Consider the following 12,925-nt stretch of genomic DNA (forward strand, 5'->3'; position numbering starts at 1 on the left):
CAGGTAGTTCTTTGAAGGCAAAACCAAGCCCCAAAGCAAACCAATTCAATGAGAATTATAATCCTTCCAGTCCTGAAAGATCTCTACTAACTTGGCACAAATTTCAAAGCAGAAAACATGTTCAAGACTTGAGTTTACTATTTTTTCCTAAATTGTGATTGTGTGACATTTAGACCAAAAGTGTTTAGTGTTTTCCTTATTGTTTAATAATCCTTCTTTGATATTGTTGTGGCCCACCTTCTATTCTTTTATTTCTCTTTCTTCTTCTTTTTCTTCTTCTCCTCCTCCTCCTCCACCTCCTCCTCCTCCTTCTCCTCTTCCTCTCCTCTCCTCCTCCACTCCTCCTCCTCTTCTTCTCTCCTCCTCCTCCTTCTCTTCCTCTTCTTCCTCCTCCTTTTCCTCCTCTATTTATCATAATCTCCATCATTTCCACTCATCTGCCCACACCTTTCTGTCTCCTTCTTCCCTGTGTTAGGGATATGGCAATGTAGGCAAGTTGCACCAACAGAGGGATCTCACTGGAGCCACAGAAATTGTCTGTCCCAGTCTCCTCTCTAAGAACTTATAGTATCTTGAATGTCAGGGACCACACATGCTTTTACATCAACAAGCACTTAACACTTTGTATATAAATAAAAACCAATAAATACTCAGTTGAATTAACAAAATAGTTACCTTGAAACACAGCCCTTTATATGCACAGGAATTTGAGGTCCAAGGAAGAAACATTCATGTCCTAAATTCATTCAGCAAATTAACAGCTATGTCAGAACTGTAGCCCAGAACCTTCTTTTTGCTTCTAGCCTAGAGCAGTGTGATCCTGGAATATACAGCTTTCTTCAGTCCTCTGTATATGAATGCAGTTTTTGAATGGATTGCACTTCTTTTTTTCCACAAACACAGGCTTGAAAACCACAATGAAATTCACAACATACCTGCAAAGGTGTGGCCCATGAATCATTGAGAAAGATTCATTTTTCTTCTCGGAACTTGACTTCCACTGTCTCTATAAAGAGTTCAGTGACTCATAGGAGCCTGTAAGGTTGAACCAGGGTAATGTGACAGGTGTTACACTGACTTTTAAGTGTATTTTTCCCTTGGTGCAGAGGAGCTGGCCCCACCACCTGCCCTTGCTTTGACCACAATTTTGTGGTTATAGTTTCATCATGAGGGCTCAGAAAGTATTACTAATTTATGCACCACTTATTCCACTAGATAATGCATTTGGGAAAGTGTAAGGTGCCCACACACCTGCAATTCAGGCAAGCTAAAGGCAAGCTCTGCACTGACCCTGCCAGGGAGAATGGGCACTTTATATCTCATATGGTTGATTGCTTTCTCCCTCAGTGTTCATGATGGTGTCCATTCGGTTCAGCCTGAGGAGACCCTGGAGAGAGATATTGCAAATTGAATGATGTAGCTTGATCTGGCAAGAATTTTAGGGATTCTGGCCTGGGTTTGTGATTCCCAGTGGTAAACTGCCTTCACTGTTCATGTAATGAGACTGATTTTAAGATTCCACTTTGCCACCTACTAGCAGAGTGACTTTGGGACAGACACTTTGCTAAGCCCTTGTAATTTGGCACTTGTCAAGAAATAACCAAGAAGCCAGGCAATGATATTAGATAAAACCTAAGATTGAATTTGGCTTCTACCTCTTGACTGTGAACAAACTAATCAGTTCCATTGGGCTTCAGTTTTTTGATCTCCAAAGATATTATGATGGTAATAAAATTCAAAAGCTTTAAAAAAATTAGCAGCAAATGTATTGAGAACCCATGTGAGTCACTCTCTAGATATTAATTCATTTAATACTACCCCCTGTGAAAAGGAGATTATTCATGTGATGCTTGCTCTCCAGACATGGGAATGAGACATTGCAGGTACTCCTTGACTTACAGTGGGAATGCACTCAATGAATTCATCATATGTTTAATGTATTAGAAGATGACAGATAGGATCTCATGTCTTCCCAAGCTGGCCTCAAACTTGCTAGGCTAGTTTGCAGGCTGTGGTGGTGCTGCATGCCTTTAAATCCCAGAAATTGGAGGCAGAGCCAAGCAGATCTCCTCTGTGAGTTCAAGGGCCAGACGGCTACAGAGTGAGTTCTAGGAAAGACACAAAGCTACACAGAAGAAAACCTACTGTCTTGAAACACACACACACACACAACACACACACACAACACCACACAGAGAGAAGAGAGAGAGAGAGAGAGAGAGAGAGAGAGAGAGAGAGAAGAGAGAGAGAGATCTTGCTGGTAGCTAGAAATGATTTTAGACTTCTGATCCTTTGCCAAGTGCTGGAATTACAGCTGTGCCCAACCATACCAGTTTGTACAGTTACTAGTAATCAAACTGTGAGCTAGGCAGTGCCCTACCAACTGTTCAGATAGGCTGTGGGGTGTTGGCTGTCCACCCTCATGATCATATGATTGAACAGAAACTGTGATTTGGCATCAAGGGAAAATAGTACAGGTGGCACAGTGAGATGCCTGCAGTCACAGCTACTTGGAGGCTGAATCAACATAGTGTGACCCTGTGTCAATCAAACCAGAGTTGGGTGGAGTCATATCACATATGTTAGCCCAGGATTAGGTCGAAATTCAGGGCACAGTTTCTACTGAATGTGAACCACTTTTGCAGTATCATAGTTGAAAATCTGAAAGTTACATATCTGTACTAGTGCTAGGTATGTGGACAAGATCAGACAGCTAATAAACTAGTGCAAACTTAGCAAGTAGAGCTCTAACTTTTGTGCTTTTGACCACACAGGAGAGTCTTGTGTTTGAAAGTGCTTAGTGAAGTCAGTCTCCCTCACACATGAAGCGAAGCGTGGAGTGGGTAAGCCCCTCTGTAAATAACGGTACTTTGAGGTGCTATGGCAACGATTGTCATGGTCTCCCCAGAGGCCCTGGACTCTGCCACCTGGAATTGCACAGGCCTGTGCTTAGCAAAGTGCCCACACCAATGGGAGGCAGTGGGGGTTGGGAGGAGAGTTTGTGCTTTGAGAGCAGCTGACGGCTTGGTGGAGTGATTCTCACTTCAGGACTGTGTGTTGATGCTGATGCCACGGCTGCTCTGAGCACCCCGAGATACTGTTAACGAGCTCTTCCAAGCCCAGATGCGGTGTTTTCTCACCATATGGTGCACAGTGAAGTACATGGTCTTTCAGGCAGGGGTGGTATGATGAAAGCATGCTGACCCCCATACATGGAAAACCTGGTTTAAGGAGCGTGTGGTCCAGTTTCTCTCAGTTCCCCACCCCAAGGGACCATGTACTCATTTGCGCATCACTCCCATAATAATGCAGTGACCACAGACAGCCATTGAGCATTACATGGTGGCATTTGCCATGTTAAGCACGAAGAACACAGGTGAGTAAAGCATCGCCCTGTATCCTCAAGAACTGAGACTAGCAATGCAGAGCATGGGAACCAACTCCATTATGTTTGTTTGCTTACCTATTTGTTTGTTTTTGCAATGCAAGAGAACAAATTCAGGGTTTTGTGCCTGGTACATGCTAGGCCAGCCCTCTACCACTGAAATTCACCCCACTCTACCTTAGGTCTTTATTGTAAACTCAGTAACGCAAGAACTCTGGGGGCTAAGATAAGTTAGTAAGGGGCTGTGATATGGTGGGCAGTTATTTAGCATGGGGGAGGTTCCGAATTCCCTGATTTCAATCTCCAGCTCTATACCAAAACTATAATGAAGTACAATGAAATAAAAAAGAGTTTGTGAAAAATCTTTGAGAATACTAACTTTTTTGACACAATAAGCATTTAAGTATTTTCCTGTTGAGGAAATTCATTGCACAGACAAAGAACAGGTCTCGCTGTCTGCTGGTGACTAACAGAAAATAGACATTGCTTTCTTACTTCCTGGCAGATAGACTGCCCAGAGAATGTGAATGTCCACTTTCAACCCAGGTCTGTCCCCTGGATCTCAGACTCCAAGTGCAGATAAGTTGCTGGCTCCACTTGCAACTGGAACCCAATGTTCCAAATTCAAAAGCAGACTGCTGTCTTCCACGCCGCAGCTGCTTATTTTACAGTGTTCTCATTGCTAGGCCATCAGTCCATCATGCTGCTGCCAGGATGCTGCTGCAGTGGCCTCTGACACCTCTCTTTTCCTTAAGCTTGGTCCACCACCAGTAGGGGTTATTGGTGCATATTCATGGGACTGCTACCACTTCTAACCCACAGTCCTGGCATTGCTTCTGAGCATGCTGCCTTTGACACTTATACTCTCTTCTCTGGTCTCAGCAAAGCAGCCGCGAAAGGCAATTAAGTGTAAATCATGCTTTAGCTTCCTGTTCAATGCTCTTCAATGGATTCTTGTAATACACAGAAGAATCCTTATGCCCTCCCCGTATCGGCTGGGCCCCAGGATTTGGTCCCCACCCATCTTTCCTGACCTTATTTTTCTAACTCTCTTACCTTGTCTAACTCCCTCAGCATCCCTGGCCTTTTCTCTGTTCCTCACACACACCACGATGTGAGAACATGGGCGTATTGAAATGTCAGACCCAGCTGAGAGAAGAACTTAATTAAAAACTAAAAAATTGAGGGTGAAAAGCTTCAAGAAGGTGGGAAGGATAAGATTCTAAGACTAGGAGGAAGTTTATCATATCCAGTAGAAGAAATGCCTTCTCCATTCTCTCTTTCTCTCTCTCTCCCTCCTCTCTCTCTCCCTCCCTCCCTCCCTCTCTCTCTCCCTCCCTCCCTCCCCTCCCTCTCCCTCTCTCTCTATCTATGTTTTTGTCTCTCTGTCTGTCTCTGTCTCTTTCTCTGTCTCTCTCTCCTCTCTCTCTCTCTCTCTCTGTGGTGTGTGTGTGTGTGTGTGTGTGTGTGTGTTATGAATGCACATGTGTTATGTATACACAAATGTTGTACCTGTGTATGTGGGTGCCAGAGGTGAATCTTGATTGTTCTTCCTCAGGAGCCACCTACCTTGTTTTTTTGAGACAAAGTCTCTCCTTGGCTTGGAACTTTCCAAGTGGGCTAAGCAGGCTGGCTAGCAACCTTGTGGTGGCACTCGTCTTGCCTCCTGAGTGCTGAAAGTATAAGCATGTATCACCGCACCCAGCTTTTTATAAACGTGGGTCCTAGAGGGTCAAACTTAGGTCCTCATTGCTTGGGTGATAAACACTTTAATGCCTGAGCAAACACTCCACCCCTGCTCCCTGTGGTGTTATCAGGAGAGGAGACCAGGATAGTACAGAAAAAATTGCCCCATCAGAGTCCTAGATGAGAGATCTGGAAGGAGAAACAGCAACAAAACTTAATACAATAAAACTTGTCCCAAGACTGACCTCAGCTTCAGAACTAGGTCAATGGCTTCGCAGTCATTCATCAGAGAGTCCTGAATTAACTTCTGAAGATCTTTTTTTTTATTTTTTATTTTATTTTACAATACTATTCAGTTCTACATAACAGCACAGATTCCCTTGTTCTCCCCCTTCCTGCCCCTCCCCTTCGCCCAGCCCACCCCCATTCCCACCTCCTCCATATCAAGGCCTTCCCTGAGGACTGAGATCGACCTGATAGACTCAGTCCAGGCAGGTCCAGTCCCTCCTCCAGATTGAGCCAAGTGTCCCTGCATAAAGTCCCAGGTTTCAAAACAGCTAACTCATGCAACAAGCCCAGGACCAGTCCCCACTGCCTGGATGCCTCCCAAACAGATCAAGCCAATCAACTGTCTCACCTATTCAGAGGGCCTGATCCAGTTGGGGGCCCCTCAGCCATTGGTTCATAGTTCATGTGTTTCCATTCTTTTGGCTGTTTGTCCCTGTGCTTTATCCAACCAAGATCTTAACTGATGAACTTAGAAACAAACACACACTCAGTGAGACCTTAGATTCCAAGCCTGTTTCCTTCTCTGTAGAACTGGAATAGTAACAATAACTGCTCTCTTGATTCAAACAGTTAATCACATGGTATTATAATACTCTTTTCACTTGTCAGAAGTCACAGCTAGGTTACGTGCTCCAAGTTTGTTTGATTCACAGTGAAATTACTAGTAAATGATCATTTATGAAGTGGATAAAAGAATGAGTGAGTGAAGGAAGGGATAAATTTTAAAAGAGGATAGACTTGCTATTTCATGGGTTTGGGAGAGAAGCCACTGGACATTTTCTCATTGACAAAGAAACAGTTACATCTTAATTCAGTGATCCAGTCTTACTTACCATGGGTGCCCCGCTGTGGGAATGCCCTCCAATTACATGCTTGTCACATTCACCTGCAGCAAGATGACCAGAGTCACCTAGGCTCCTCTTCTGCCCTCTGCCTTCCTTCAGTGCCCCTGCCAGTTTTTGTTCTGCATCAAATACTGAGCTGGGCATATCCTCATGCTCATCCCACTGGCTTATAGGGTCTACTTCATCTCAGATGCCTTGGATAAAAGATTCAAGATCCACAAGGATCTTGACAGATTGTCAATTAGCTGAAGTAGAGGAGATGAATTTGAATGGGACTTAAAGCGAGGGCTGAGGTTTAAGAAGTGAATGCAAAGTATGGATAAGAAGAGCTGCACAGTTGCTTCTTTTCTGAGGAAAAAATGCAATAAGACAAGCATGCAAACATGCAGCACAGGGAACAAAATCTGAGAGAAGCCATGCAAAAACAGTACTTTTTAAGGAGGTTATCTTTCACCAGCATGTGTTTAATATTTTTGTAATATGATACAAGTTCTGTAGTTTGATAAATAAATAATCTCTCCAACTGAAATAGAAACAAATTGGGTTTATTCCTTGTACCTAGCCAAAGCTAAGGGCAGCTTCCTGGTTGGTCACCAGCCTCTAGATGAAGACGTACAGTTGATGACATTGGTTTGAATCACAATTTGCCGTGTTCTAGATCAGACCCTCCATTCAGCTTTTCCTTCCAGTCGAATGTAATTTATTTTCCTCTGCCCTCCTGTAAGAATTGTTCTGAAAATGATCCCGGACAGCTGGCTTAAGTGAATATAAGATTCTGGCATTCATGAGGTGCTCTCCTAAGTGATCCACCTGCATAAGCACATTTAGTCTTCATCCCAATCCTGGGAGCATGGAGTTTTATCAGCCCCATCTTTCATGTGAGGGGTTGAGATTCAGAATGGGATGAGAGGATTCAGCAAGACCACCAAGGTCATCAGAGCTTTTTGGGTTACCGGCTTAGGCAGGCCTATTCTCAAAGGTTGCTTCTTAGCCTCACCCTTTCAGATGAGACCAGCACAGTTAGTGAGCTCAGACTGGCTATTGTGGAGAAGTCACCCCCAAACAAACGTGGTTACTTATGGCCACGCCTTGGGCTTTGACCTGAAAACTACATTCTGTCCAAGCAGGGTACTCTAACAAGGTCTACTTCTAGCAAATTTTTCCACCAGGCAAATTCCTCTTGCTTAATAAAAGAGCTTACTGTGAAAGCTCAAAACCCAGCAGCAATTAATTATTGACAGAGCATGTGAATTAGAGATAAAAAGAAGTCATTCTTTCTCCACGCAAGTGATAGTAAATAAATTTAATTACGGTAGGAGAGGCTAAGGGATCTTCGTCTGTATTAAGTTTTATTAGCTGAGACATTTAAAAGCATGTCATCATAACAAAGAGGTCTTGTGTAATCCTGAATGTACCACTTTAGTACAGGGCTTGGAAGTGAATGGATTTAACGGAGCACCTGGTGGCAGATGGCCCCCTGTACCATCAGTTATTGAACATCTTTATCCTCAATTAGCACTGGTCTACTTTTGCCTACAGCGAACTGACTGCATAATAAGATCCCAAGCCTCATTTTTAATCACTGGCTGGCCCTCTGTGTTGGGCTGGGGGTAGCAGCATCAAAATTGCCTGCCTGAAGGAAAATGTGAATGGAGGGGTGGAGATGGATGGTGCTTTTTTGTCAAGATGACCAGTAGACAAAAACTGTGGTGTGGGGTCTGTGTTAGTTGGCAGCTTCCTGTTGCTTTAAAAAAAAATGAAAATTAAAAAAAAAACAAAAACAACAACAACAAAAAAAAAAAAAAAAAACACCTAGGACAATCAACTTAGAAGAAAGATTTACCATGGCTTTTGGCTTCAGAGATTGCAATCCATGGTTGCTTTGCCTCATTGGTTTGGTCTATGGCAACATAGTTTACCATAGAGGGCATATACGGTGGAGGAAGCCTGTTCACCTCTTGGCCAAGATGTAAAAGTGAGAAAAGGAGAGAGAGGGCCAGGGTCTTAGTATGCCCTTTATTTAACAAATGTTTGTTCATTTTATATGCTGGTGTGCTTTTGCTTACATGTATGTTTGTGCACCATGTGCATGTCTGGTGCCTGCACATGTCAGAAGAGGGTGTTGGATCTCCTGGAACTGGAGTTACAGATCATTGTGAGCCACCATGTGGGTGCTGGGAAGCAAATTAAGTCCTCTGCGAGAACAGCCAGTGCTTTTAAACACTGAGCCTGCCTGGCAGCCCCTTAATCTGCCCTTTCAAAGCATGACTCCAAAGACCTAAATTCCTCTCCTGTGCTCCACCCTTAGAGACTCCACCACCCTACCCAGGCTGGACACAAAGCCTTTAACATATGGCTTTGGGGGGTATTAAAGATCCCAGCTAGAGCAGGCTCTGTGAGTAGTTTACAAGGCCAACTTAGAAGCAAAGAAAGAAGAAAATTGTGTGTCTTGTACCCAGCCTGTGCTTGTATTCTATGTGTTACTTTGTTCTCAAATGAACTTAAGGTGAGTATTAGGACTTTATAATGAAGATGTCATGGCCCAGGGATGTGCTTAAGTTTTCTGAGGACATAAAGTTTGTCTGATGTCTGTCCATTCTTTATCCCTGGGCTTCGGTTTCATCATTTATATAGCAATGTTTTTGGATTAAGCTGGGGTCCAGAAAAACTCCTGAAAAAAGTAAAATAACGCGTATTTCAGTTTCTGGGGCTGCGTACCTGCTGCACCAACTCCACTTGCTGTTTATTGTACAGAAGCAGCACACACACAATGTGTAAGTGAGTAAGTGTGGCCCTGTCCCAATGAAGGTTTATTTACAAGCACTGAAACTTCAATTCTGCATAATTTTCATGTATCACACAATGCTACTATTACTGTCATTTGATTTTTCCCATAACCATTTAAAGATTACAAATCCTTCTTAACTCTGACTCATACACAAACAGGAGGCAGTGAGAATTTGCCAACCCTGGACTAGATAATCTTTGAGGTCTTGTTGAGCTCAAACATTTCCTGAAAGCTACTACAACAATAATAAAACCCTTAATTTGTTAAGCTCATGCACACATGAGATTCATGCTAAATGCTTTTCAAACATTATCTCCCTAATCCTCACACTACAGTGTGAAGTTGGTGCTGTCATTACCTCCGTTTCAGAGATTATAAAACTAATATATAAAGAAATTAAGTGCAATCTAGGTTAAATACAACTGGTAAGAGGTAGAAAGGCAGTTAAAAGCCAGGGATACAAGACTTCTGAGGAATAATGCGTAAGCTTTATGCTGCCTTTTCTGATAATTGCATAGTCAAGCCGACAGTTGGGACATAAGGATAAAGAAAACTTACCGGTGCTTATCTGTTCCATTTGGTGGCCTCCTACCTTGGTTATGTGTTGCATTTGTGCAAAGATAGTCAAATACCTTGGGTATAGTAATAATCACTGTATTTCTCCTTTCTTTATTCTTCTAGAAATGTGATGCCCAAGACATTGGATGGACAATAACCATGGAGAAGACCCCAAGTTACTTTGTGACAAATGAGGCTCCCAAGCGTATTCACTCTATGGCCAAGGACATCAAACTCATTGTGGTGGTACGAAACCCCGTGGACCAGGGCCATTTCTGACTATACCCAGACGCTCTCAAAGAAGCCAGAGATCCCTACCTTTGAGGTGCTGGCCTTCAAAAACCGGACCCTGGGGCTGATTGACGCCTCGTGGAGTGCCATTCGCATAGGGATCTATGCTCTGCACCTGGAGAAACTGGCTGCAGTACTTTCCCCTCTCACAGATCCTGTTTGTCAGTGGTGAGCGACTCATAGTGGACCCTGCAGGGAGATGGCCAAAGTACAGGATTTCCTAGGCCTCAAGCGCGTTGTGACTGAGAAGCACTTTTACTTCAACAAAACCAAGGGATTCCCCTGCCTGAAGAAGCCAGAAGACAGCAGTGCCCCAAGATGTTTGGGCAAGAGCAAGGGTCGGACTCATCCCCGCATTGACCCAGACGTCATCCACAGACTTCGGAAGTTCTACAAACCCTTCAACATGATGTTTTATCAAATGACTGGTCAAGATTTTCAGTGGGAACAGGAAGAGGTTGATAAGTGAGGCTGGCAGTGTGGAGGAAGCTAATGAATATAGCAAGGATACTCTTTACCAGAGTCCCAAATCCCACAGGTCCTGAAGCTTCAGCCATGCTGGAGTGCCAAGTAGATGCCAACCTCATCCAGTCAGATTACCTCCAATGTTGTGGGCTTAGACAAAGGTATAGATCTCATGGCATCCCTGTGAAGGAACCAACTGTATCTGGTTGACCAGGTGGCTACCAGAATCCACGACAAATACTTATCTTCTACTAGTTAATAGAGTCTGAAGACAGGATAAACATCTTCCAGTGCCACAGACATATGCTATGATGTTGATGATGGCAAAAAGAAAGAAGAAAGGAAAGGAAAGGAAAGGAAAGAGGAAAGGAAAGGAAAGGAAAGGAAAGGAAAGGAAAGTAGGTAGATAAATGTACTTTGCAGGAGCCCTTACTTAGTCTTGGAAGTCTGGATTCTAGCCTTATGTTTAGTCCCTGGTATGTAAACTTCTGCTCTGGCATCTCTCCAGAATGCCATTTGTGAATGAGAGCTCCAAGACTCCCAGGGAGCCATATCCTCCCTCCAAGGCCTGTCTAGCCTTCCCATCAAAGGCCTCATCCCACAACCCTTTGACTTCCTCCCTCCCCCACAATATGAAGGCAAAGGCATGCACGTATGTTCCTCACCAAAAAATAGCCTACACCCTTGGAGCCTTCTATCTGAGAGCCATCCAAGATGGGTCTCTTCCTTTTTGAGTGTTCTAAATTATGGAGAACCTTAGCACACATCCTCACATTGGAATCTGGCCCCCATGAATGCTTCTAGAACAGGGAGACAGCAGCTATGATTGAGCCCTGAGGCTGGCAAAGGTGAATGCTTGTAACTGAGGGTATAAGGGAAAACTGAGTCCTCTAAGTGGGAGGGCCCCTTACCTAAAGATTCTCTTCCCTAAGGATCTTGGTCCTGAGGCATGCTCTAGGGATAGGCTCTGCTCTAGAGACAAAGACCATAGCTTGCTTGTTAGTTATTCTGAGTAACCCTTCTAGATGCAGAGAGGAAGGGAGCACTCAATGTTTTTCTATTTGTCTCACTATTGCCCCCCTCAGGGTCGCCTCATGGTTCATTTTCTCTACTCAGAGATGGCATCTATTGGGCCATTGGCAAGAAAGTTGATTTGCAGTGTGAAGTGGGTGGGGAGGGCAAGGACTGTCTGCAGACATCCTCTTCAAGGGCTGCCAAATAAAGTGTCCCTTCCCATTAGTATGGTTCAATTAAAACACAGCATTTGACATAAAGCACTTGTTCGCACATCTCCAAAGCCAGGAATTATAGTAAAATTGGAAATTTGTATGACTGGGGAGAGTTGAATCTGTTCAGCTGTTATTAAACTGTCATTTCTCCCACTAAATGGAAACTGTGTTGTTATAAAGCTTAATGCAACCTGATTGATGGGTTTGGATGGTCTATTTGTGTTGGTCACTTCTTCCCCATCACGACCCCTACACTGGAATGTAGAGAATGGCCTGATTCAGGATGAGCGGGGAGACCAGGTTCCTGAGTCTTTGGGGGGTTCTGTATGCAGGGTAGGGTGTTTCTTCAGTGACACAAACACGATGGCTGGGGAAAGATACTCATTTTCATCATCCCGTGAGTGATGGACTGATAAACCAGATTCAAAAACAGTTGCACATATGATATTTTTTTCCAGATAAGAAAAGTTGAGCTGAAGGCAGCAGATATGCCAAAGTAAACAAAGATACAGATCAAAATACAAGTGCTCACATTTTTAAAAGAGGGAGATGCACACATGTAGAGAAGGTGGACTTCATGGAGCTGATGTGGGCTTCCTCTGTGAGCAGAACAAAGCAGGGGTGAGTTTAGCCCTCCCAAATCACTTGTAGATTTTGTATACAATGTATGCCCAGTCCAAGCATAGTGGAAGACACCTTAACTGTAGCAGTGGAGGCTGAGGCAGCCTCAGGGCTTTGAGGCCAACCTATGTCACACAGTGAGACATTGGCTGAAAATAAGTAAATAGATAAATGGAAGGGAAGGGGAAAGAGGAGGGGAGGTAGAGAAGGGAAGGAGGGAGAGAGAACTGAAGAGGAAGGGAGGGAAGAGGGAAGGAGGAGAGAAGGAAAAAGAAGGAAGGAAGGAAGGAAGAAGGAAGGAAGGAAGGAAGGAAGGAAGGAAGGAAGAAGAGTCAGATGGACATTGCTTCCTGAGCTCTAGACTGGATCTGGTTGCATTGGTCCTTTCAGAGATCTTCTTAAGGAAACTGGGATTTGGAACTGGAGGGAAGTCTTATGTTCTTTTTGTGTCACCCCCATTCATGATTTTGAGACTTGACTTCCAAGGAAAGTGTTCCCAGGGGTTTTGAGCCCTTCAAGGAAGGATACATCATCCTTGCAGAAATGCTTTTTGTTTGAGATTTCAGTGGCAGCTAGGTTATGGTGACATCATAACTCTGCCAAAGGACAATGTGTCTTGTTCTAGAATACCTCTGAAGACATTCTTCTACAGGCTAAGGATGGCCATTTTCATCCTGTGCTCCTGTCTCATTCTGGATGGACACATCCTGATTAAGCTCTTTAGTCTCCTCAGTCTGCCTGTCCTCATAAGCTCATAAAATTCACACTT

The 12,925-nt window shown here is 43.8% G+C and overlaps 1 pseudogene; it reads left to right on the forward strand.

The window, feature by feature from the left end:
* Nucleotides 1-9,677: 9,677 nt before the first annotated feature.
* Nucleotides 9,678-10,310, forward strand: LOC114700298 (annotated as a pseudogene).
* The last annotated feature ends 2,615 nt before the right edge of the window (nucleotides 10,311-12,925 follow it).

Source organism: Peromyscus leucopus, unplaced genomic scaffold, assembly GCF_004664715.2.
Source record: "Peromyscus leucopus breed LL Stock unplaced genomic scaffold, UCI_PerLeu_2.1 scaffold_464, whole genome shotgun sequence".
Taxonomy (NCBI): Eukaryota; Metazoa; Chordata; class Mammalia; order Rodentia; family Cricetidae; genus Peromyscus; species Peromyscus leucopus.